General features: G+C 40.3%; 2 long non-coding RNA genes across 2 annotated transcripts in view; one reads left to right on the top strand and one right to left on the bottom strand.

Annotated features, from left to right (window-relative positions):
- Positions 1-3,621: 3,621 nt before the first annotated feature.
- The window catches only part of LOC134479998 (uncharacterized), a 174,898-nt gene continuing 151,124 nt past the window's right edge, over positions 3,622-27,395 (top strand). Inside the window, exon 1 of the long non-coding RNA XR_010054085.1 lies at positions 3,622-3,813. This is a non-coding gene — a long non-coding RNA (uncharacterized LOC134479998). The remainder of the gene's footprint in view (positions 3,814-27,395) is intronic.
- Positions 11,097-17,318, bottom strand: LOC134479997 (uncharacterized). Its single transcript, XR_010054084.1, has 2 exons — positions 13,176-17,318; positions 11,097-13,100 (listed from the first exon to the last, which is right to left on the bottom strand). It is a non-coding gene; the product is annotated as an uncharacterized LOC134479997 (long non-coding RNA).

The following is a 27,395-nucleotide window of genomic DNA, read 5'->3' as shown; positions in this document are numbered from 1 at the left end:
GAAAGAGGAACACTCCTCCATTGTTGGTGGGATTGCAGACTGGTAAAACCATTCTGGAAATCAGTCTGGAGGTTCCTCAGAAAATTGGACATTGAACTGCCTGAGGATCCAGCTATACCTCTCTTGGGCATATACCCAAAAGATGCCTCAACATATAAAAGAGACACGTGCTCCACTATGTTCATCGCAGCCTTATTTATAATAGCCAGAAAATGGAAAGAACCGAGATGCCCTTCAACAGAGGAATGGATACAGAAAATATGGTACATCTACACAATGGAATATTACTCAGCTATCAAAAACAACGAGTTTATGAAATTCGTAGGCAAATGGTTGGAACTGGAAAATATCATCCTGAGTGAGCTAACCCAATCACAGAAAGACATACATGGTATGCACTCATTGATAAGTGGCTATTAGCCCAAATGCTTGAATTACCCTAGATCCCTAGAACAAACGAAACTCAAGACGGATGATCAAAACGTGAATGCTTCACTCCTACTTTAAATGAGGAAAAAGAATACCCTTGGCAGGGAAGGGAGAGGCAAAAATTAAAACAGAGACTGAAGGAACACCCAATCAGAGCCTGCCCCACATGTGGCCCATACATATACAGCCACCCAATTAGACAAGATGGATGAAGCAAAGAAGTGCAGACCGACAGGAGCCGAATGTAGATCGCTCCTGAGAGACACAGCCAGAATACAGCAAATACAGAGGCGAATGCCAGCAGCAAACCACTGAACTGAGAATAGGTCCCCCGTTGAAGGAATCAGAGAAAGAACTGGAAGAGCTTGAAGGGGCTCGAGACCCCAAAAGTACAACAATGTCAAGCAACCAGAGCTTCCAGGGACTAAGCCACTACCTAAAGACTATATATGGACTGACCCTGGACTCTGACCCCATAGGTAGCAATGAATATCCTAGTAAGAGCACCAGTGGAAGGGGAAGCCCTGGGTCCTGCTAAGACTGAACCCCCAGTGAACTAGACTATGGGGGGAGGGCGGCAATGGAGGGAGGGTTGGGAGGGGAACACCCATAAGGAAGGGGAGGGGGGAGGGGGATTTTGCCCGGAAACCGGGAAAGGGAATAACACTTGAAATGTATATAAGAAATACTCAAGTTAATAAAAAAAAAAAAATAAGAAAAAAAAAAAAAAAGAAGAGACATTTTGTGGAATCAACTTAACCACAAAATCTATAAGGATAGGTTTAACTGTAATTTTTAGAGATCATCTGAATTTTATTAAGTAGGTTATAGTAATAAAAGATTCTGGAAGTATATTCTATGATGGTGAGGTATATGATAATGCAATTATTTAGTGAAGTATGAATTTATCTTTTTGAGCAATAACAGAGGTCAATGAATTATTTTATTTTTTAGTAATAAACATCCTTGGTGAACTCTGAAAAGAATATTGAAATAGTCTATTAAAGAGAAGAGATATTACAAATGAGCAGAAAGTAAATCAAGAACTAGTAATTTAATAAAACATAAAACCATAAAAAAAAGTCTTTAATTTCTTCCTTGATAAAGTTATTATTGAGTAGATAGTTGTTTAGCTTCCATGTATATAGGGGCTTCCAGTTGTTTTGTTCTTTTTGAAGACTAATCTTTGTATGTGGTGATCTGGTAGGATGGGTGGGATTATTTAAATTTTCTCCTTTCTTTTAAGGCTTATATTGTGTCCGATAATATGGTCAAATTTGGACAAGGTAGTGTTAAATGCTTAGAAGAATTTATATTCTTTTGTTTTAGGATAAAATGTTCTGGATACATCTGTTAAGTCCATTTGTTTTATAACTTCTGATAGTTTCACTGGGTCTCTGTTTAGTTTCCATTTCCATAATCTGTCCATTGATGAAAGTGGGGTGTTAAAGTCTCCTACTGTTATTGTGTGGTGTTCAATGTGTATTTTGAGCTTCAGTAATCTCTCTTTTACAACGTTGTTTGCCTTTTAATTTGGGGCTTAAATGTTCCGAATTGAGAGTTCCTCTTGGTGGATTTTTCCTTTGATGCATATGTAGTGTCCTTCTCCATATTTTTTTGATAACCTTTGGTTATAATCTATTTTATTGGATAATGCCATTGCTTCTTCAGCTTGTTTCTTGGGACCATTTGCCTGGAAAAAATTTTTCAGTCTCTTGTTTGAGGTAGTGTCTGTTTTATTCACTGGACTGTATTTCCTATATGCAGCGAAATGGTGGGTCCTGTTTATGCATCCAGTCTGTTAATTTATGTCTTCTTATTGTGGAATTGAATCTATTGAAGTTCAGAGATATTAAGGACCAATGATGTGGATTCTTTTGGATTTGTTGTGATAAGATTAGTTTCTTGCTTTCACTTTGATGTAGCTTCCCTCCTTGTGAAGGAGTTTTCATTCTATTATTTTCTGTACAGCTGGATTGGTGGACAGATATTGTTTAAATTTGGTTTTGTTATGTATATCTTTGTTTCACTATCTAAGATAATTGAGAGTTTTGGTGGATATAGTAGCCTGGGCTGGCATTGTTGTTCTCTTAGAATCTGTATGACACCTGCTCAAGATCATTTGGTTTTTTAGAATCTCTGCTGAGAAATTTGGTAGAATTCTGATGGATCTGCATTTATATTTTACTTGACACTTTCCCCATATCTCTTTCAATATCCTTTGTTCTGTGCACTTTGTGTTTTAATATGTCATGAGAGGAATTTATTTTCTGGTCCCACTTGTTTGGTGTTCTGTATGCTTCTTGTACATTTATAGGGATCTTTTTCTTTAGGGGAAGGGTAAGGAAGTTTCCTTCTATAATTTTGTTGAAGATGCTTGTTAGCCCTTTGAGTTGGGAATCTTCATTCTCTTCTATACCTATTGTTCTTATGTTCAGACTTTTCATTGTGTCCTAGGTTTCTTGAATGATTTGAGTTAGGAGTGTTTTCCTTTTCGTGGGGTTTTGTTTTTGTTTTTTTTTTTTTGTTTCTTTGTTTTGTTTTTGGGGTTCTTTTTTTTTTTTTGAGTGTTACGTTACTCTCTTCTAGAGTATCTTCTATGCCTGGATTCTCTCTTCTATATTTTGTATTTTGTTGGTGATGCTTGCATTTGTGACTACTGATCTCTTTCCTAGGATTTGTATCTCCAGGATTGTCCCCTTTGTGTTTTCTTTAATGTTTTTATTTTCATTTTTAGATCCTGGATGGTATTTTTTTTCAATTCCTTCATCTGTTTGATTATATTTTCTTGTGTTTCTTTAAGAGATTTATGTGTTTCCTTTTTAAGGGCTTCTACTAGTTTATCTTTGTTCTCCTGCATTTCTTTTTTTTTTTTTTTTTTTTTTGGTTCTTTTTTTCGGAGCTGGGGACCGAACCCAGGGCCTTGCGCTTCCTAGGCAAGCGCTCTACCACTGAGCTAAATCCCCAACCCTCTCCTGCATTTCTTTAAGGGAATTATTTTTGTCCTTCTTAAAGTCTCTATGATATTCATGAGATGGGATTTTTTTTATCTGAATCTTCCTTTTGGAGTATGTTGAGGGCATCTAAGGCTTGGTGTAGTGGGAGAAGTGGCTTCTCTTGTTGTCAAGTAGCATTGGTTTGTTTTGGTTATGGTTGCTTCTTGCTCCTGGTTGTCTCTAGTGGTAACTGCTCTTGTTGTCTTTAAGAGGAGCCTGTCCCTCCTGTGAGCCTGTTTGTATCAGAATTCTGCAGAGTCCAGCTATCCCTGTGATCCTGTGATTCTGTGGTCCTGTGATCCTGAAATCCTGTGTATGGCAGAGCTCCTGGGATCAAGCTGCCTCAGAGATCCTGATGTCCTCGTGTGTCTGAGCTCCTGAGGTCCTGGTATGTCTGAGGGTACCTGCTTCCCTTGTTCCTGTGAGGTTTCCATTATAGCAGGTATTGGGGAAGGTGTTTTGGCATCACCTGTGATCCTGAGTGTGTCAGAGCACCTAGTAGTCAAGCTTCCTCTGGATGTTTTAGGAGTGGGTGTAAAGCCAGATCTCTGGGAACACTTTGGGCTCAGGTTCAACCAGGAAGCTCAACTGTCTTATATGAATGTTTTGACACATTAGTAAGTCTTGGTCTGTTGCAAGGAGTCTACTCCTAATATGATTTTAAGAAAATGTTCACATCACATAAAATAGAGCAAGGTGAATATTCAGTCCTTTTTGTGGAATGTCAATAGAGTCAATTATATTCTTTGAGAGTCAGGACTAAAGGAATAAAAACTTTCATTTTGTAATTTCATAGTAGAGACACAAGAGGTAAAGCTTAAGGGTAAACATCATCCTTTAGGATATTATATCAGTGTAGAAGACAAGCCTGTGTAATACATAAGTACTTTATATGTGGCAATACTCAAGAAAATACTTGTTCCTTTTCTGAAGCATATCAATGTATAAATTAATGAGCTCTATATGTAGAAATTTCTTTTGACTAAAGCAAATTATATAAAAATGTTTAAACTATATTAATTTTATTTTGCTTATACAAGCATGCATGCATGTGTGTGTTCCACAGTATACATGTGAACAACTTGTGAGCATGAAATTTCTCATCTAAAATATAGGAATTGTGAATAAAACTTAACATGTTAGGCTTGGCAACAAGTACCTTTACCCATTAAGCAATCTTTATGACCATAAAGTAGATTACTGGGAGTTTGCTTTTTGTTGGAGAAGTAAACTGTGGAACCCCTTATTCTTCAGACAAAACCATGTATGTTTCTTGAAAGTCCTATTTTTGGAGATTGCTATTTAGAACAAATAAATAACTACCAAATTAAATATCCCTTCCTTACCTAAGCCACTCAATAGCTGGTGAAAGAAACAGAATGGACAATTCTCAAAACAAAATATCCAAAGAACCAACAATCTGAAACAATGTTTAACATTCTTACCCTAATAGTGCATATAACTCAAAACTGCTTTGAGCTTCCATGTCACCCCAGTAAAAATAGCTACAATTCAGAGCACAAACTACAAGTGCTGGTGGCAATGTACATATAAATGCAACCTCTACAAATATCATTGGGCAGTATGAACAAATGACACTTTGCATTTCCTCAGTGTCTGGTCTTATGACCCTCTTTTCATTTCTGATTTTGTTAATTTTCATAATCTCTCTGTGTCTTTTCTGTCATTTGGATAAGGATTTGTCTGTGTTGTTGATTTTGTCAAAGAACAAACTCTTTGCTTTATTGATTCTATTTATTGTTCTTTGTTTCTATTTTATTTATTTCATCCTTTACTTTGATTATTTGCTGACATCTACTCATCTTCCATTTGTTTACTTCTTTTTCTTCTAGAGCTTACAGGTGTGTTGTGAAGTTGCTATTCTGAGGTCTCTCCAGTTTCTATGTGGAGGCACTTAAGGCTATAGACTTTCTTCTCACAGATTCCCAACTGTTCCATTAGTTTGGGTATGTTGAGCATTCATTTTCACTGAATTCTAAAAAGTTTATGATTCCCTTCTTTATTTTTCCTTAACCAGTCAATCAGTCTAGATTTGTTCAGTTTTCGTGAGTTTGTAAGCTTTCTTTTGTTTTCTGTCATTGTCGAAATCCAGCTTTAATCAATGGTGGTCTAATAGGATGCAGGGGTTTATTTTAATTTACAGGGATTTATTTAATTTTAATTCAATTTTTATTTTAATCTGTTGAGACTTGCTTTGTGACTGAGTATGTGTTCAATTGTGGAAAATGTTCTGTGAGGTGCTAAGAAGATTCCTAGTAATGGCGAACTTGGATTCTAAAATGGTCAACCTCTGTAACGAAGCAAGGCCTCAAATGGAGGGTTGCTGACCCACAAGTACATGACCTACAGAATGAACCAACTTAAATTCAAATGGGCTCAGAAAAACCAGGGAGTCTGTCTGGGTCTGACGTAGGTCCTCTACATATATGTTATGGTTGTGCATCTCAATGTTCTTGTAGGATTCTCTACTAGGTAGCCTTGTCCAGACTTGATGGGGTAGTATGATTCTGGTCTTATGGCAATTTGGTATGGCATATTTTGTTGATATTTTTAGAAGACCTGGGGCTTTTTATTTGTTTATTTTGTTTTGTTTGTTTGTTGCTTTGTTATTGATATTTTTTCTCTTTTTTTCGGAACTGGGGACCGAACCCAGGGCCTTGCGCTTGCTAAATCCCCAACCCTGTTGTTGATATTTTTAATGGAAGTGAAAGGTGTGAGTCTGAGGAAAAGGGATGTGGGGGAGGTAAGAGTGGGGGAATGTCATTGGGGTGTACTATATGTGATAAATATAAATAAAAGGAACATATTGTTTTAAAAATTATTGTGAGGGTTCCTAATAAAATTGAACATAAAAATAAGATATGATCCAGTAATACCACCTCTACAAATCTACTTGGAGGATTCCAAGTCAGTTTGCCACATATATAGTTGAATCTTTTTATTGCTAGATTAATCATTCAACAGTCAAGCCAAGGAATCAGATGAGATTAGTGGATGAAGAAAACAACATACACACACACAATGGAGTTTTAGTCATCTGAAAAGAACAACGAAAATGAAACTAGAGATAGAGGGAATCCCCAAGCATGAGTGAGTTGATGCAGAAAGAGGAATAGGAAGAAGATAAAAGAGTATGTAATGAACATATATTAAACAACTATAATAATCCTGGGTCTTTTCAACAGTTAACATGTGCTAATTAAAATAGAAAATGCTGTCTTGTTACAACTTAGCAACCAGAAACCTGATACTGTTAAGCAGAAAATTTACCGTTTTGAAAGAGGCTATGCTTAGAGCTCACATATGCATGGCACACTTGAATATTTTAATTATTTCTCAAATTCTAAATGCCATAGAATATGATGCAAAATAAGGTAACCATTTACAGTAACAGCATAATTTGGTGATTACAAAAATATTCTCTCACTTTTTCTCATAACCTAATTTGTTCATGAGTTTTCCTGGTTTAAAGTTAAAGAATTTGAGCTTCCCCATAAGTCTGCACATAGATGACAGTATAATCAATGTTATACCATATACTTTAAGCTAGAGTTCCAATTCTGCAAACTTTATATTCAAATATAACTTTTAAACTGCAAATGCATTTATATACACCTATATCCTGATATTTGAATTAGTAGGAAAATAATAAAATGAATGACTAAACACTTGTTAGATAGTCCGGTGACCATTGGTCAACACTAAAGGAGACCAGGTCAGTAACATACCACAGATGATAAGATCTTAATGAATGACTCATACATTAGCCCTGGAATTCTGAACCACAAAGTCGAGTTATTTTGTTTAGTTTAAATGAAGTTGAGACTGAGAAAAAGATTATATATATATATATATATATATATATATATATATATATATATATATATATATATGAATGTGTCATTTAAGAGCACAACATAGTACATAGCCTCTAATTCTTGTATTTTTATTTTCATACTGTCAGATGGTTTTTGAAGCACAGGTAAATTATTTTTAAATTCACCATTAAGTACCTTTGGTGAGAGTGATTTAGGAAACATCTTTCAAAGCCAGTAGATATATTTAGAAGTACTTTAAAGTTACTATGATTAATTCAAAGTTATCATATTTAGATGTTCCCTACACTTAAAACTCTTCAGTAAACTTTTTAAGACCACCAGAGATAATAGCTACCATCCATGTTTAGCTGCTTTAATGTAGATAAGAAATATGTCTATGAAGGTAGTTGAAATGTAAGAAGTGCTATAGTTCAGTCAATGATTCTTATGGAATCTTCTGCTCCTGAGATTCTCTCTTCTATCTCTTTGGTGATGCTTGCATCTGTGACTCCTGATCTCTTCCCTAGATTTTCTATTTCCAGTGTTTTCTCCCTTTGTGCTTTCTTTATTGTTTTTATTTTCATTTTTTACTCCTGGATGATTTTTTTCATTTTCTTTTCCTGTTCTATTGTTTTTCCCAGTAGTTCTTTAAGGGATATTTGTGTTTCCTCTTTAAGTGCTTCTAATTGTTAACTGGTGTTGTCCTATATTTCATTAAGGGAGTTAATTATTACCTTCTTTAATTTCTCTATCATCATGATAAATACAGATCTTGCTTTTCTGGTGTATTTGGATGTCCAGTTTTTGCTTTGGTGGGAGAACTGGGCCCTGATGATGCCATGTAGTCTTGGTTTCTGTTGCTTGGGTTCCTGTGCTTGATCTCACCTTCAGGTTGTCCCTGGTGTTAGCTTGTCTTGCTGTTTCTGACAGTGACTTGACTTGCCTGTAGGCTTGTGTGTCAGGATAGCTGTAGAACTGTTTTCCTGTTTTCTCTCAGCCAGTTATGGGAACAGAGTGTTCTGCTCCCAGGTGTGTAGTCGTTTCTGTCTGCTGGCATTCAGCTGTCCCTGTGGGCTGGAACCAGAAGGGCCTGCCCCTACTTTTCCTAGGTCCCTGTGTGCATAGTTCACAGATGGCACAAGGTGATTTCTTCTTGAGTCGGAATGTGGGCAGGGAGTAGTCTCCTCTGTTTTCCCAGGATTGTCTGCCCCTCTGAAGGTCTAGCTCTCCCCACCACTGGATTTGGGTGCAGGGAACTGTTTGCTTGGTTCCGTTCAGATCCAGGCACAGTCTGGATCCCAGGACTCCTGCAGCTTGACTGCTCCTATCTTCCTGTGTCCAGAGGCAGTATACAGTTTTCTCTTGGGGCAGGGATGTGGGCAAAGGTGGGCAGAAGTGAAAGTCTCTCCTGCCCTGCTGTCTCAGTATTGCCCACACCTCCAGGTGATCCGCACTCTTACCAACGGAGTTTGGGAGCAGGGAATCAGAGATGTTCTGGCACCGGGGAGAAACAAGAAGTGCCCGGTCCCAGAGGAATTTTGCCTTTGTGTGTCCTGAGTTCACCAGGCAGGTCACTTGGAGAAGAAAAGTTGGTCTTACCTCTGGTCTCTGGCCTGAAGTCGCTCCTTGGGTCTGGCTTTCAGCTATTTGTGAGGGCAGCAAACAGAATGGCCCTTCCCCTACTGCTCCTGGGTTCCTGTGCCCAGAGGGCAAAGATGGCACTAAAGTTACTCTATTTCTTAAATGAGGGCATTCACTTTGTTAAATTTTACTTTAGTGGCTTTATTTGTTTTTATTATTCATTCATGTGTTTGGGTTTGTCTTTATAATGACATTTATTTAAATTTTCTCTTTTTTTGGTCCTTTTTATTGAATATTTATTTACATTTCAAATATTACCTCCCTCCCTCGTTTCTCCTCCTCAAACCTTTTATTCTATTCCCCTTCCTCTTCTTCAATGAGAGTGCTCCCCAACCCAATCACCCACTCTGGTCTCACTGCCTTGTCATTCTCTTGCAGTGGGGGAACATCAAACCTTCACAGGATAAAGGGCTTCCTCTCCAATTGATGCCAGATAAGGGGATCCTCTACTACATATGCAGCTGGAGCCTTGAGTCCCTCCATATGTAAAATTTGGTTGGTTGTTTAGTCTTTGGGAGCTCTGGGAGGATTTAGTTGGTTGATATTATTGTTCTTCCTGTGGAGTTGTAAACCCCTTCAGCTATTTCAGTCCTTCTCCTAACTACTCCATTGGGGTCCCCATGCTCAGTTTGATGGTTGACTGCAAATTTCTGCATTTGTATTGGTCAGACTCTGGCAGAGCATCTAAAAAGTCAGCTATATCATGTTTTCTTTATTTTCCTTGGAAATATTCATAATTAGTATTTTGATATCCCATTTCTTGTGTTTTAGTAAATTCCCTTCTCTATGACCCAATAAAATTGGGTTTCTGGGTTTCAGAGGAGATAGATGATCTCGGTTGTACCATGCTTTTGCTTTTACTTTGTGATCTATGTTTATGGAGTTATGATTTTTATCTCTTAGTGTAGATATCCAGCTCACATTCAAATGATATGTGTGTGTGTGTTTGTGTGTGTGTGTGTGTGTGTGTGTGTGTGTGTGTGTGTGTGTGTTCTATTCTTTGGCTTTTGTTGGTCCAATCTCGGTTCTAGCCAAGTGTGTGTTCTAGCCCTACTTTGCCCTTGGTAGAGAATGATTCCTTGCTTCAAATGGGAGTCACAAAGGAAGTGAGATAGGCTACAAAGTAGGATAAAAGGAGTGATGAGGAAGAATTAGCCAGACCCTGGGTCTGTACCATGGAACACAGTCTATGGGATTGGTAATGGGCTTGGAAGATGGGCTTGGAAGTGGGATTCAGAGTAGCGTTCAGTAACTGCTTGGCTCTGTATGTTGTCTCTGCTGTTACCATGTGACATCAATTATATACCAATTTGTTATATTTGTTCTCATTGCATGAACTGTCATATTAAGTCATATCTCACAAATGAAACAATTGTTTCTTTTCTTAATAATATATAAATCACTGCTACAATTCAAAATCAATAATGATAGGATAAAGCTGGTATGTATTTTGTTACAGTATGTATGATCTGCATATTACCCTTTCTGATTATCACTGTCACACTAATAGCCACTTACTCAGGTATTGAAGTTGACAATGACACTGGATTCACCTGAACTTTTGCATGGCTTTAAGCCTCCCATTCCTTAATTTGCCAAGCTACATCTAAATTACAGCTTTATTGTTAACAAGTTATCAGGGTTGGGGATTTGGCTCAGTGGTAGAGCGCTTTCCTAGCAAGCGCAAGGCCCTGGGTTCGGTTCCCAGCTCCAAAAAAAAAAAAAAAAAAAAAAAAAAAAAAAAAAAAAAAAAAAAAAAAAAAAACAAGTTATATAAACTTCACAGACACTATCCAGATTTTGAATTATTAAAAATTGCAGTTTACTCAAAAGGAATAGCAAAACACTGGATCTGCTGCAGAGCAGGTTCTCCATTTTTTCCTGTTAAAAGGACTGTCAAGTTATTTTCTGTTTAAGGTTTAATTTTTACAATTGTTTTAACATAAGCCTGAGATCTTCTTAGACATGCTATAATATATCCACCTAAGTTCACGAATATGAAATATCACTGAGTGTAACAAATTATTCAAGGAAAATTATAGAATTAACAATAGAGATGTAAAAGAATATTTGGCATGCAAATTTCTTTAGTCTTATTTATTTAGTTAGTTAGTTATGAAAGACCCCCGAAGGGAGCCCCCCACTCAAGTCTCGGGAAAGACGCGCACCCAGTAGGACACAGACACTGACCTGCTGTAATCACACGAGGAAGATTTATTGTGAGCGAGATGAAACGAGAGCTCAGGCCAGCATGCTGGGGTCGAGACTCATACACCACACAGGGAGTAGAGGAGTTCGACCCCGACCTGAATTTTCACAGAGCTTATAAAGGAAAAAACCACAAACCAGGGGGATCAAGAGGGAGGGAGGAGGGGAATTCCAAAACCATAAACTGCCCATACAATTTAGGACTTTGTGACATTGTGATTAGGGGTAGTGACATTTTACAGGGCCATTGGACCATTGTGGCCGGAGGCTATGGGTCATTGTGGCTGTTCCAGGAAACCTTTCATGCAAGAATGTTCCGGGAACCATTGTACAGCAAGGGAGGGGCGAAAAGTTCATGTTCTCACAGACCCTACCTCTTCTTTTTGGGTAGCTAGGCGGCTTATTATTAATTTTTAATCCTTCATTCCCCACTTCTTCTTTTTGTTAATAGTTCTAATCCTAGAACTTCATGGAGAACTCAGCTTCATCTAGCATAACAGCTTGGTATTGTAGTCTTAACATGAGGATTCTAACCTGGACACTATCCAAGCCTATCCACCAAGGTCATGACTAGCTTTTAGAACTTCTAAGCTTATACGGACTGTGATCCCTGAGGCACAGTCCCAAGAAGTGTTAAGAGTACTAACATATGCAATGTTACATCATTTGTAATGGAAATCAAGCCTACCCCACACCTATCTTGATAGAACCCAGGACAAACATGACTGAGTTTCCCTCTAGCTCTCAGCCCCAACAGCTAGTACATGGCTGGTGAGGGCTGAGAATTGACAGCTGTCAGGGTGGTCAGCAGCACCAGGTACGGTCCTTTCCAGCGAGGCTCGAGTGTCTGGACTCAGTGTAGCTGCAACCTGGAACTGATGGGATGTCTCAGGGGTCTCCGGGGCATAGGCTGCTGTCAGCTGTGAGCAGATTTCTTTCTGTATCACCTGTAGGTCTTTTAGCCTGGCACACAAATCATTATTACTATGGCACTATGACATGTTGGTTCAGTAACATCATCTAATACAGTCAGGGGGGCTGAGGCCCCATATAAGATCTCAAAGGGGGTAAGGCTGAATCTGGAAGGGGTATTTCTTGCTCTGAAGAGAGCAAGAGGGAAGGAGTGTCACCCAGTCTGTGCCAGTCTCCATGGTTAATTTGGTCAGGGTCTCTTTTAGAGTTCCATTTATTTACCCTACCTGTCCTGAACTTTGAGGTCTGTAAATACAATGTAATTTCCAATCGACCTCTAAATACTTGGCCACACCCTGGCTTACCTTGGCAACGAAAGTAGGGCCATTGTCTGACCAGATTACCTTGGGCATTCCAAATCGGAGGAAGATTTCTTCCAGTATCTTCTTGATGATTGCAGAGGCCGTCTCTTGTTTGGTGAGGAAAGCTTCTATCTATTCCTGAAAAAGTATCTACAAGCACTAGGAGATACTTGTGATTATATTTTTCTGGTTTTATCTCAGTGAAGTTCACTTGGACTTTTCACCAAACTCTCTAGGTCTCTTTGCCCTGTTTGCTTGCTAAGCATTCACTTATTGACATACCTTATACTTTCTACTGCCTCTCTGGCTAAAATCTTAAAGTCTATTACATACACTTAACTACTTGGACAAACTTTTTATCTCCTAATTGAGTCCATTTCTGTATTTGGCAAAGTGAGTCTTTTCTTTGTTCTCTGGGGAGTATAGCTTTCCCCTCAATGTGCCATTGTCCTTTATCTTTTAAGCAATTTGGGCCTTTTCTAAGTGAGGCCATCCCTTAGTCCGATCCCAGTTCCCAGTGGCTGTCTCTTGCAGGCCTGCAACCAGGATGGGCTCCTGCATAACCATTTTTCGAGCCACTTTATCTGCTTCGTTATTGCCCCATGTCACTGAATCTCTTCCCTCCTGATATCCTGAGCAATGAATAGTACTCACAGTTGTTGGCTTCACCAGGGCATCCAAGAGATGGTAAAGGCATCTGCAGTGCTGATGTACTGGGGGGGGTAGAGGTTCAGCCATCCCAGATGACATTGTGTTGTCCACCATGGCAGCACCCACTTGTCTCTGACCTTCATTCATGAAGAGAACTGTTCCCGTCTGTGGACAAGGTCCTCGGCTTTCAGCAGGGGTCAATCAGCCAGTCGCAGAGGTCTTTCCTCCACCCATGGGCTTCTGCCAGTACTTGACACTCGTGCTGTGGTGGCTCCAGGTCCGGATTGGGCAGCAAGGTGACCAGATTGTCCCCAACCGGTGGAGAATCTAGTCCATGGCAGCTGACCAGTGGTCCCATCTTTTGGGACACTCTATTCAAAGGCAAACATCAGCCACTCTATCACAGTTTAAGTCCTGGATTGGGTGATAATTGTTAGTGCCCGGCTGGCAGGAGTGATATGTTCCAAGTAGAACAGCGCTAAGCCATTCATCTCCCAGCATCAGGTACTGGTGCACTGAGACAGGTCTTAAGCTCCGCATACACAGTCTGTAGATATGCATACACATGGCCTCACCCAGCCATTTCAGCCCACGCAAGCCATTTTGGAGAGCAATTTTCTCATGAGCAAGGGATAGGGGCAGTCAGGGATGACTATGAACTAGTGGGTTACCCGGCCCACGCCAAGGTCCACTGTTCTTCGGGCAGTCCATAAGTATTGTTTGTTGCCAGTAGGCCCCTGTACCCAAGGTCTTTGGATATTGGCCCACTGGAGGGGGGCATAGGAGCACAGAGCATTGGGTCCCTGCATCCACACTTCCCTTCTATCTCTGTACATAGCCAGCACTCTAGGACCAAGAGGCTCTCCAGTGTCCCCTCTTGTTCTTTCTGGGGCAGTCCCTGACCCAGTGTCTTTTTTTTCTTTGCATTAGGCACACTGATCTTTAGCCAGGAATTCTCTTCTGTTGCCAGGTACTGTCTTCCTAGGTTCCCTAACTACTGTGGCCAGTATATGTTCCTCTCTTGTCTTTTATCTCTCTTTAGCTCTCTAGCTTCCTCTTCTTTTAGTCTCTTTTCTTCCCTAGCTTCCTGCACTCTTTACCTCTTTCTTTCTTTCTTTCTTTCTTTCTTTCTTTCTTTCTTTCTTTTTTTTTCTGTCTCTCTGCATCTTCTTCTACAGCTATTAGGTGCTGTCCACTTTTCTGCACAGACCCTGAACCATGCATCAACTTACAATAACTCTCTCAGCGACTTAGCTTAACCCTTCAAGTTTCTGTAACTTTCTCTTCATATCTTTTCCTTATCTTAGCCAGATTGGTGGGGCATTTTCCAGCCCCTAGGAGACCGACCCTTGGAGCCTGGGGGCAGACCTGGCACTCCCTACCTTCAGGGGTATGAAGAGAGCAGGCAGAAGTGAGGGCCTTCTATGCGTGTGGGAACCCTTTTTTTTTTTTTTTTTCTGGCCTCTAGTAGGATTCCGTCTTTCCTCAGTGGTAAAGAAGACCTGTAACAGTTACTAACAAGCATATCAAATGGGATGGTGAGAAAACAAGAGAATCTTGAGAATAGAGTCTACCGAAGAGGGCAAACAGCATTTAGTCACACAGCTAAACCAGGAGGCCTTTCTTGGAACAAAAAGGCCATTGTCAGTGTCAGCTCCATGGCTTTGCCTCTCAAGAGAACCAGCCTCCAAATGACACTAGGCTTCTAGTAACAACTAATAACAAAAGGATGGAGAGATGGTTAGAACCTGGGTGCTAGATGCCAGGGGGCTGATAAAAGAATTGTAACCAGTTCACCTGGGGCTATCAGGACCTCAGTAGTAGCCCTTCACCAAACTGTCTCACTGGGTTTAAAGGCCCATGGAAAAGAAAACATTAATCCTGACCTTGGCTACCTCCAAGTAATTTAGTGCTGGAGACTGACTCCTCCCTTGGAATAAAGACAGCAGATAAGGCAGGCTTCCTTAAAGAACTTCTCTAAATGAGCACTCTCCTTCTGTGAGCAAATGTCAGAAATTCCTTTCCTGTTCTTGTTTACCTTATAGCCCCACCTAGCTCTCAGCCTTTTTAGATTATTCTTCTGTAGCATTTCTAACACAGCCTGTCCCTTTTTTTATAGCCTATTAACAGCATTTCTGATCTTTTAGGCAGCTACGCACTAAGTGTCATACCGGCTGAAACTCCACCTTTAAGATTCTTTGCTCCCAAGCAAAATTTAAATCCTTTTCCAGCTTATCTCAGCTGTCCACCATGAGATTCCCAGAGATCGCGAACCAAGGTGTAGTAATTCACTAAGAAATCTCTCTATAGTGTTTCTTTTTACCTTAAGCCTTTTCCTTTTAAACAGCTCCTGAAGAGCCAGAAAAATTGGGTGAGACTTGAGAAGTCCCCATGCTCGCTGCAGCAGCTCCGCAGCTAATTTCGCTCCCCTCTACTGTGTGCTGCGAGCACAAGCACAGATAAAACACTATTTTAAAAATTAACTTTGGCTATCAACCAACACACCGCCACTAGAGCGGGGTCCATAAGATTAAGTTTCTTACTAAGCATTAAGGGGACCAAGTAAAACTCTTCAACGAACAAAGCAAACAGTTTCATGATTTCAAACACAGTCGTCAGTCCAAGATTTTAAACACGGTCGTCAGTCCAAATTCAAACACGAAACAAAAGTCAAAAAAAAACACTGGACAATACCACAGAAAACAATCCAGACAAACAAGACCAAGACAAAGCATCCTATAACCAATTTCCACAGATGCCTGGTACCTTCAGTACCTGGCCCAAACTGCAGCTTAACCTTAGCTGCTTCCGGGATACCAAACACAGAAACAGAATACAGACAACAGACACTAACACATCTAAGCACACTTGTCCGTGCCTATACTTAAATAGGCAGCCGAACTCGACCTCCAAAGTCACAGTCAGATCTTTTTGACTGTCCGTTGCCGGGTCCTCCCGACAAAATTCGGCTCGAGGAACGTTTCTCACGCGTCCCAGAGCCAGGACCCAACAAAGGCTGACTCGTGGAACGTCTCTCACGAGTCCCAGAGCCTGCGCGATTGGGGCGTCCCCCGGTGCGCTTTCTAAAAAGGAAAAAAAAGAAAGAAAAAGACTATTCGGAGTAGGAATCCTTCATCTACTCACAGGCGCCATTTCGGGGTGGGGAACCTTCTTCCACCCGTGCACAGGGCAGGAAAACTTCTTCTGCCCAGACAGTGCACTAAGACTCTCGTGCACAGGACAGGAATCCTTCATCTGCCCAGACAGTGCACTAAGACCTTAAACCGGTACCGAAAAACACAGACTACAGGATTTAATTCACACACACTCACACACACGAGCACAAACAAAAGAGGAAAAAAAAAAACAAAACAAAACCGACGTCGACTTCGTGTCGACCAGAGGCACTGAAACTGATCGGCAGGTCGCAGACCTTGCCTAACAAACCGGTCGTCAAGGAGTAAAGTCTCCTCTGGACCTATCAGATGGGGTTCACCAGGCGTCCCTGGTCCCCCCTTGTCCTCCTGGGACGTCTCCCAGGGCGAACGGACGGTGGGTACCTGGACACGTCTATCCCTATCCACCCCGCTCTCCTTCCTGGAGCGCGGTCTCACTGAGCGTCCGCAAAACCGAAACAGCGATCGCACCAGATTCCCAGACAGAACATAGACACAGACCCAGACACAGCGCTGAGATAAAACAGAGAATCTTACCTCCAAGTGGGTCTAGGACCCCTGGGTGGTCGCGCAGATCCCGGACGAGCCCCCAAATGAAAGACCCCCGAAGGGAGCCCCCCACTCAAGTCTCGGGAAAGACGCGCACCCAGTAGGACACAGACACCGACCTGCTGTAATCACACGAGGAAGATTTATTGTGAGCGAGATGAAACGAGAGCTCAGGCCAGCATGCTGGGGTCGAGACTCATACACCACACAGGGAGTAGAGGAGTTCGACCCCGACCTGAATTTTCACAGAGCTTATAAAGGAAAAAACCACAAACCAGGGGGATCAAGAGGGAGGGAGGAGGGGAATTCCAAAACCATAAACTGCCCATACAATTTAGGACTTTGTGACATTGTGATTAGGGGTAGTGACATTTTACAGGGCCATTGGACCATTGTGGCCGGAGGCTATGGGTCATTGTGGCTGTTCCAGGAAACCTTTCATGCAAGAATGTTCCGGGAACCATTGTACAGCAAGGGAGGGGCGAAAAGTTCATGTTCTCACAGACCCTACCTCTTCTTTTTGGGTAGCTAGGCGGCTTATTATTAATTTTTAATCCTTCAGTTATTCATTTATTCATTTATTAGAAAGGTCCAAGTATTTGTCCTTGGCCTTTAGCTGGACTCCTTTAAAAATGTTGTTATATTTCTTGAATACTGAAAGCACATAGTAAGAATATTTTTATTTTTCTACATGCATGCTAATTAAAATATAACTATATTATAATGTTCCATCTTCCCATTCATTTTTCTAGTCCCTCCAAATTTCCTTCCTTATATCTCATGCCAGGTTCTCAATTCACTCTCAAATCGATAGCCTTTTCTTTCCCAATTATTATTGTTAAGCACACACACACACAAACACATGCATATGTGATAATATGTAACAAAAATATAATTATAGAATCCAGAGTTCATTTTTGATTTTTGTGTATATGTGGTTAAAGAATTGTCTACTTTGTTTTTTGAGCTCATTCTAAAATAGGCTAACTCACCCTCTCTCGCAGTCATCAGTAGCCTTTAGTTCCTTATCCAGGTGTGTAGCACCATGAGTAAGATTCTTCCCTCTTGGGGACCGGACTGCCAGACTAGGCAAAGCTGGAGCCCTGCCCTGAGCAGATTCCTGAGAAGGGCTTGGCCTTTTTAAAGAAAGAACATGTCATCGGAAAACTGTTGTCTCATTGTCTAAGGAGAACATCTTTGGGTTTAATGATTCACCTTACGTCCTTGGGCACTTCCCAGTACTCTCCCCCCCCACCCCCACCCTAAGCTTCACTTCCTGCTTCAGTTCCTGCTTCAGGGCTTTAAATGCTGTACACTCCTTTCAATAAACAGACCTTGACGAGGACACTGTTTGGTCTCATTCCTCTTTCTCGCCCATTCTCCCGCAGGTATGGGTCCCCCTCGACCCCCACGAATAACTGAGTCCCAGCTGGCAGGGGCACTTCCCTTTTGATATGGAGGCAAAGTTTAGAGTAGAGACTGAAGGAACGGGCATTCAGAGCCTGCCCTACATGTGACCCATATATGTACAACCACTAAAACTAAATAAGATTGATGAAGCTAAGAAGTGCATGCTGACAGGAACCGGATATAGATCTCTCCTGAGAGACACACCAGAACATATCAAATACAGAGGCAAACGCTAGCAGCAAACCACTGAACTGAGAATGGGACCCCTTTGGGGGGAACGAGAGAAAGGATTGAAAGAGCTGAAAGGGCTTGCAACCCCCTAAGAACAACAATGCCAATGAACCAGAGCTTCAGGCAATAAACCACTACCCAAATACTATACATGGACTGACCCAGGGCTCCAATTGCATATGTAGCAGAGAATAGCTTTGTTGGGTACCAGTGGAAGAGGAAGCCCTTGGTACAGCCAAGGTTGGACCCCCAGTGCAGGGGAATGTCAGGGGGTGATGGGGAGGTGGATGGGGAGACACTCTTATGGGGGAGAGGGAGGTGATATGGGGCTTGTGGACAGAAAACAGGAAAAGGGAATAACATTTGAAATGTTATTCAAAGAAATATATCCAATAAAAAAAATTCTCCTCTTTCACCTTGGCATGTCTATTGAAACTGCCATTGTTCAGATCTCATTTATGCAACCACTTTTATGAAAGATTACTTCACAGCAGACATGCTGGTATTCTAGTTCTTACGCTCTTATCAAATCTTTCTCCTCTTTTATTTCCCCTGAGATGTAGTTGCAGGAATGGTGATATAGATATATCCATTGATACTCAGCTCTATAATTAGTGCTTGGTGTTTTTTTGCATTGTTTACAGTTAAGGAGTGTGTATCCATTTTCTGGAAAGAAATGTTTCATTGATAAGACCTTATAGCTACATAGTTTTAGAATATAATTAGAGAATATGGTGGCCTAGCAAAATGGTAATAGTAGATTCTTATCTAAGAAGATTTTTTCTATCACTACTTCTTGAAAGTTTGGTAGGTTTTTATTAGCAGGCTGGTTTTCTTCAGTTGAGTAAACCTTAAGTTCAATTAGATATCACCAACATGTGATAGTCACTTAAAACACTTTTATAGATGGATATCATGGCATGTTGGTCATTGTTGTGGTTCTTAGATGTCACGATTGGGCTAGACTATTAATTGCTTCTTTTCTTAGTTACCTTGCATAGTATTTTCTAGCACTATGAAGGTTAGACAGCAAGAAGGAGGCTTTCAGGATAGATACAGCTTAAATAATCTCAGACGTCTGTTCTAAAAGATTGGAGTCCTTATCAACAGGGGTTTACCCTCCACCTCTGAGAAGAAACCAACTACATCAAGCATAGTCTATATTATTTTGCAAGTTATTTGTCCTACCCTGACTAGCCATTCTAAAAGAGATTCTTGTGCCTGGAACTATGGTTCTTGTTGGTAGTATTATCAGCTAGACCTTTCATTACATGAAAGTACAACTCCTCTTTGAAATACTGCCATTATCAATAACAAGTTAAAAATTACAGAATATACAGTATGGAGTGGGTAGAAAATAATTTCTACTGATTGAAATGACCAAGTTTAAATTTTTGCTAACAGGTTAAGCAAAACTGATGCATAAAGTCCTAAGTCACTTTCTTTTCAAATTTTATATTGAAAGTATATTATTATTATTATTATTATTATTATTAATCTTTTTTAACAGTCCATTCATAATACCCCTCCATGTCTTCCCTCTGACAGTTCCTCATCCCATTTCTCCTCTGTCTCAAAGAGGATGTTGCTACCCCCATGCCCCGCCAGACCTCCTCACTCTCTGCGGCTTCAAGGTTCTCAAGGATTAGCTGCATCTTCTCTCACTGAGGCCAGACCAGGCAGTTCTCTGCTGTGTACGTGTCAGTTGCCTTATATCAGCTGGTGTATGCTGCCTAGTTGGTGGCTCAGTGTCTGAGAGATCTCAGGGGTTCAGGTTAGTCGAGATTGCTATACATATTCTATCTTATGAAAATTAGAGGCCGAGAGTAGCCATCCAAAGAAGAGGATATTGAGTACAGAGCAAGATATAAGGAACAAGACTCTTTAGATATCTAGATGTAATGAAGATTATAGGTTACCTTTATATTTGAATTCTGAGGTGGCCTTTCTTCATATTTTCTATTAATCCAGTCATGAGAAGCATCTACCTTACTTAACTTACATATTATTAGCATTATATTTCTTAAGACTAGCCTACATAAATACCAGTGCACTCTAGAATGTATGGTGAATGATGACTCAGACAGTTCTCTCTCCTTTCACAGCATCTTTGATTGTGTTTCTTTATTTTGCTAAAGTGAATGTGAATTATGTTATGATTCTTACTGACAAATGAGATACATGCTGAAACATATCTATTTTATAATACTAAATCTGTCCTGTAAAATAAGATCACTACAGAGTTCAGGCTTATTCAATTATAGATGTCATAGAATTAATATATATGTATCTGTCTATCTATCTATCTATCTATCTATCTATCTATCTATCTATCTAACTACCTATCATGTCTATCATCTAACTTTTATCTGTCATTTATCTATTATATATTTATTTCTCAATTTATTATTCATATATATTAGACAATGTTAGATATTAGATAATATATGCCACTGATAGAGTTTTAATTATTTTAATTGAGCATTATGGGTGACAATTATCTAGATACATATTTAGATATTTGACTTTAAAATTTATGTTGTTGAAAATGTATTTTTATAAAAATAAATTGGATATGTTGGGATTTCAAAATAGTTTAACACTTAATAAGAAAAGTTCATTTAATGCTTGGATAATGAAAATCCATCTTATTCTCTGTAATTTACAAAATACAAATTTTATGACCAATAATCTCGTATTTTAGAAAGCATCTGATGATATGTAGAAGCCATAATTTTGACATGGAATGTTTTAAAGTAGGATCCTAAGCATTCATAGGAGTTCTCTAAACATGGAAACAGGAGACTAAGCTTTCATTCTGCGCTTTCCCTGCTTTTTAGGTGACCTTGGGTTGTCTTTCCCGTCTGTGATCCAAGAGAAAGAGTTCATATTGTTTGCAGCTCTATCAAACAGTGAAGGACATAATAATTGCTTTCTGCCTTGTACATTGAACATGACCTAATTAGCAAGATTTTTTTTTATGATTTCCAATGAAGAAGTTGGGACAACAACACAGCCAAAACTTGGACCTACAATTTGCCTTGTCTACATGATGTGCAGGAACAAAGAAATTCCAACCAGTGTCTGGCACAGCTTGAGACTCAAATCATTAGAGCCTAACCCTGACACTGTTAATGATATTCTGCTATATCTCTAGACAAGATTCTAGCATAACTGTCATCAAAGAGGCTTCATCCAGAAACTAATGGAAACAGATGCAGAGACACACAGCCAAATATTATTTAGCACATAGGGAATCCTGTAGAAAAGGGGAGAGAAGGATTGGAGGAGCAAATGGGGCAAAGGACATTACAAAAATCCTACAGATTCAACTAACCTGGCTCCACAGGGACATATAGAAACTGAAGCTCCAATCAGGAGGAATGCATGGGAGTTGCACAGCACAGTTTTTATGTGGGAAAACAACAGAACCAGGGCAGTCTCTGATGCTTGCCATTGGGCTTCTTTCCCTTCTAGTGAGCTGTTTCTTCTCATCTCAATAAGCAAAGATGCACCTAGCCTTCCTGCAGCTTGATATGCCACTGCTGGTTGTGATCTATGTAAGGCCTCTCCTGTTATGAAGAGAAAGAGGAGTGGATTGGCGAGTGGGGGGTGGAGACAGGGAGGAGTGGACAGAAGAAAAACTGCAGTTGGGATGGAAGGAAAATTAAGTCATTAATTAATTAACCAAAAATTTATAGTTCTAAAAAAATGGACAGTTATCTTCAGGTAACCCAAACAACTGTAAATTCCTGAGAGTTCATTCAAAGCACATCGGGCCAGAAAACCCCTTTGCAGCAACCAAGTGAAATCAAAGGAGTTGGAGTCTAACTATACCCAGGAGGTATTGCAAAGTCTAGCACAGTGGGTAGCAGTGGTTCAGGCAGCATTTTGTACTTCTGGGAAGAAAGGGGAGGCTTTAAGCCCCAAATGGGCTTAAGAGAAGAATAAATCTGTTAGCAGAGCAATTACTCATGTCCTCAGTACACTGCCTCCTACAAGGATTAGCAGATAAATCTCAGTCTGGCCATTAGCTTTTTCTTGGCACATCTTCCTCTTTTTACACATCAATAACAATATATTTACCCAATTATCAGATAATCCCTCTTAAATTGATCAATTGATAGTTCCCAGAGCCCTTTCAAAGCACTGCTTTGTTTTCTTTGGCCTCAAACACCTCAAAATATTTCTAGAGGTCAGAAAAGTACAAATTGCGAATTTATTATTCTTAGAGTTGCAGGATGACCTTTCACCCTGTGTTTCAAATCTCTGCATGGTGCCTTCGAAAAGTGATTTCTATTAAAGTAAATAGGAGTCCCAGGGCTAAAAGCTGAAGAGAGCTCTCAGGTTTAACCCTTCCATGTACATAACTTGAGCAAGGGGAATTTGACAGTGGTTCCTAACCTTTGCCACAGAATACCATTCTTTGCTTAACACTTTATGTCCATACGTAGTTATCCACGAAGATGAAATACCCAGATGTAACTGACGTGCTCAAGTCATTTTCAAATTACATTCCTCTCAAATGACTGAGTTATATATTTTAATTTATTTATTTTTTCTTCATTTTGCAACTTAATGTAAGCCTGTAAAAACTAATACAATGGCCACTTCTGTAGAAAAAAGTATCCCTCATATAAACAAGCCAAGCCTATCATTAGTTAAGCTTAATTTAAAAGCTAATATTACAGATATTTGATTCTTAGTGGCTAGTGTTTGGACCAACAGTTTATAACTACCCACAATCTAATACTTCCTAAGAGGTCTAGGAGAAGTTGATAGATTTAATTTCGCACACACACACAAAATATAACATGCAAAAATTGTGTGTATGTGTGTGTTTGTGCTTGTGTGTGACTGTGTGTGTGTGAGTGAGTGTGTGTGTGTGTGTGTGTGTGTGTGTGTGTGTGTGTGTGACATACAGTTAAACTTAAGTAGAATGTTTTTATAGTGTGGACAGTTTGTCCCAAATATTCCATAAAGAATTGTAATACCCTGGTTTATCTAATTTTATCTGAAATGTGAAGATAATAACTCTCTTTACAGGCAGGCATATTACTGAGAAATAGACAAAAACCTTGCACTGTGCTTGCTTATGGTAAGGTGGCTACTACCAGATGGAGTGACACACCAGCCAGACAAGACACAGCAAGTACATGCAGACAGACGCTAGCTTTATTAGCTATTATCTCAGCAAGAGATTTTAACCAGGCTAACAATGATGTCTTCATCAATAACTCTTCTTCCACATGCATCCTGCCCTCAGTTTCACCTTCATGCCTCCCCGTTTTCTGTTAATGAACCCCCCCTTTTTGGTCATAAGAACATGCTCAAAAATTGCCCACATTTTTATGTTTCATACAGTGCTCTCTCTCATTTGGCACACCTACTTTTTCCCTATGTCCTCTTAAATAATTCATTTGCTATTAAGATTAAGGTTATTTTCTTTGTGGAAGATTTTGAAGGCTATTATCTCTATTATCTGACTCTCTCTCTCTCTCTCTCTCTCTCTCTCCCTCTCTCCTTCCCTCCCTCCCTCTCTCTGTGCATATAGGGGTATAATCCCTGAACTTTTCATTATGTACCCATTCTGCCAATGAACTATATGACCAGAAAAACAACAAAATTAACATATTTCTTTAACTTGTTTTCTATCTGTATCTTTTTCTCATACAAACACATATTCATTATGCTATTTTTAATTAAAATGAACTTTACATAAGAGGTACAGCAGTTTATTTGACTTCATATATTTTCTGCCTGAAGGAGAGCTTACCTTTTAGAATGTTGCCAGGTATATGAAGGTTTCTTTCTGCCAGGCATCTTTAGTCTTTAGTAATTTTTTTAATATGCAAAGGCAAGGTTTATTATGGAGACCTATTATGGAAATCTCCGGGCTGACACGTATCCCACACGGGAAACAGAGGTGTCAACCCCGAGAGGCTGGGAGAAAGGGTATTTAAAGGGAGAAACCACAACCCAAGGGGGCAGGGGTGGTGTCATTGGAAAATCACAAGAAGCTTCCCGTCTCTCAAGATGGCTTAACTTTATGGTCCGCCAGTTCTCTAAGATTTTAATCTAACTTTATGGTCAGCTAGTTCCTGGGAGAAGCTTCCTCTTGTCTTTACTAGGTCGGGATCACCTATCAAGGGCCTTATCTTAAACCCTTTTATCTGGATCCTGGGAAAGCAGGCTCAAGAAATGTGACCCTTTGCTTACTTACAGGTAGAGGGCAGGGTCTGGAATTTGAGATATTTAGGGCTTCTTAGGGGTGGGACAGCATTCCTAAACTTCTGACTTTTATTCTTTCATTCCCTACTTCTTCTACTGGCTTGTTCTAATCATAGAACTAAATTTTAGTACCTTTATAATATTGGTTTTCTTGTCCTCCTAAAGCATGACACTGTTGGTGTAACATCAAAACCTGAACAGTACTCACTCTTTCTCTAATGAAGGTAACTAGTTTATTTAACACACATGGACCTATAATCAGAAGCAGAAGCAAAACTAAGAAGGGTCCCATAAGGGAAGATATCAGAGTAGTCATCCAAGGAGATCTACTAAACCAGCTCTCAAACCATCCCTGATGTATTTCTCAGTCTCTCTGTCTTTTGTCTAACCTTTCTCTAAGTTTACTCATGGAGTCTTTAATTACTCCTGAATGGTCTACATAGAAGCAACATTCTTCTTTCAGTGTAGCACACAGACTCTTTCTTTAAGAAATATCAGGTCTAATCTTCTCCTATTCTGAAGGTCTACCTCTGAGAGGGAGGTTAGATATTCTTGGAGGTCAACTAAAAAGTCTTTTTCACTCTTTTTATATCTGAGTCAATGGCAGTTCTGAATTCTCTATAAGCCTTGCATTGCAAGGCAACAGCAGATGTCCTTGTAGCTGACTTTGCAGTACCTAAACTCTTCAGAATCAGGACTCCAATCTGGACACTATCTGAACCTACACACAAAGGTCATGACTACCTTTTAGAACTTCTAAACTTATACAGGTTGTGATCCCTGAGGCACAGTCCCAAGAAGTGCTAGGAGTACTAACATATGCAATGTTACATCATTTGCAATAGAAATCAAGCCTATCCCCACACCTATCCCGATGGAACCCAGGGCAAACATGAAATTCTTGTTTCTAAAGCACACTCCTCAAATGAGCATTATAGCAACCTCCCAGTCACGTCTCTGATGTATCCACTTATCTGATGTGCAAGACTAGGGAGCTTTTTGAAGATCTGAGTGTCCCTCTCAGTCCCAGCTCTTAGCTCCAACAGCTAGTATGCGGCTGGTGAGGGCTGAGACTTGATGGCTGTCAGGGTGGTCAGCAGGTCCAGGCACGGTCCTTTCCAGCGAGGCTCGAGTGTCCAGGCTCGGTGTCATTGTATGTAGCTGGAGTCTCTGATCTGGAACTGGTGAGATGTCTTGGGGGTCCCCCGGGCATAGGCTGCTGTCAGCTGTGACCAGACTTCTTTCTGTATCACCTGTAGGTCTTTTTGCCTAGCATATAAATCATTATTACTATGACATGTTGGTTCAGTAACATCATCTAATACAGTCAGAGGAGCTGAGGCCCCATATAAGATCTCAAAGTGGGTAAGGCTGAATCTGGAAGGGGTATTTCTTGCTCTGAAGAGAGCATGAGGGAAGAAGTGCCACCCAGTCTGCGCCAGTCTCCATGTTCAATTTGGTCAGGGTCTCTTTTAGAGTTTTATTTATTTACTCTACCTGTCCTGAACTTTGAGGTCTGTAAATACAATGTAATTTCTAATCGACTTCTAAATACTTGGCCACACCCTGGCTTACCTTGGCAACAAAAGTAGGGCCGTTGTCTGACCAGATTACCTTGGGCATTCCAGACCGGGGGAAGATTTCTTCTAGTATCTTCTTGATGACTACCAAGGCCATCTCTTTCTTGGTGAGGAAAGCTTCTATTTATTCCTGAACAGGTATCTACAAGCACTAGGAGATACTTGAGATCATATTTTCCTGGTTTTATCTCAGTGAAGTTCACTTTGACTTCCCACTAAACTTTCTATGTCTCTTTGCCCTATTTGCTTGCTAAGCATTCACTTACTGACATACCTTATACTTTTTTTACTGCCTCTCTGGCTAAAAAAATCTTGAAGTCTATTACATATACCTTAACTACTTGGACAAGCTTCTTATCTCCTAAATGAGTCCATTTGTGTATTTGGCAAAGTGAGTCTTTTGCTTGTTCTCTGAGGAATATAGTTCTCCCTCAAGTGTGCCATTGTCCTTTTTGTTTTTTCTAAGCAATTTGGGCCTTTTCTTCTGTTGTACATTCTAAGTGAGGCCATCCCTTTAGTCCGATCCCAGTTCCCAGTGGCTGTCTCTTGGAGGCCTGCAACCAGGATAGGCTCCTACATAGCCATTTTTCAAGCCACTTAATCTACTTTGTTGTTGTCCCATGTCACTGAATCTCTTCCCTCCTGATATAATACTCACAGTTACTAGCTTCATCAGGGCATCCAAGAGATGGTAAAGGCATCTGTGGCACTGATGTGCTGGCGGATAGAGGTTTGTCCATCCCAGATGACATTTGTGTTGTCCATCATGGCAGCACCCACTTATCTCTGAGCTTCCTGAAGAGAACTGTTTCCGTCTGTGGACAAGGTAGCCTCGGCTTTCAGCAGGAGTCGATCGGTCAGTCACAGAGGTCTTTCCTCCACCCATTGGCTTCTGCCAGTGCTTGACACTTGTACTGTGGTGGCTCCAGGTCAGGATTGGGCAGCAAGGTGTCCAGATTGTCTCCAACCAGTGGAGAATCTAGTCCATGTCAGCTGACCAGTGGTCCCATCCTCTGGGACATTCTATTCAAAGGCAAAACATCAGCCACTCTATCACAGTTTAAGTCCTGGATTGAGTGATAATTGTTAGTGCCCAGCTGGCAGGAGCGGTGTGTTCCAGGCAGAATAGCACTAAGCCACACATCTCCCAGCATCAGATACTGGTGCACTGAAACAGGTC

This window comes from Rattus norvegicus, chromosome 8 (genome assembly GCF_036323735.1).
Source record: "Rattus norvegicus strain BN/NHsdMcwi chromosome 8, GRCr8, whole genome shotgun sequence".
NCBI lineage: Eukaryota > Metazoa > Chordata > Mammalia > Rodentia > Muridae > Rattus > Rattus norvegicus.
Note: the sequence above shows the minus strand (reverse complement) of the source record. Positions and strands in the feature narration are given on the sequence as shown.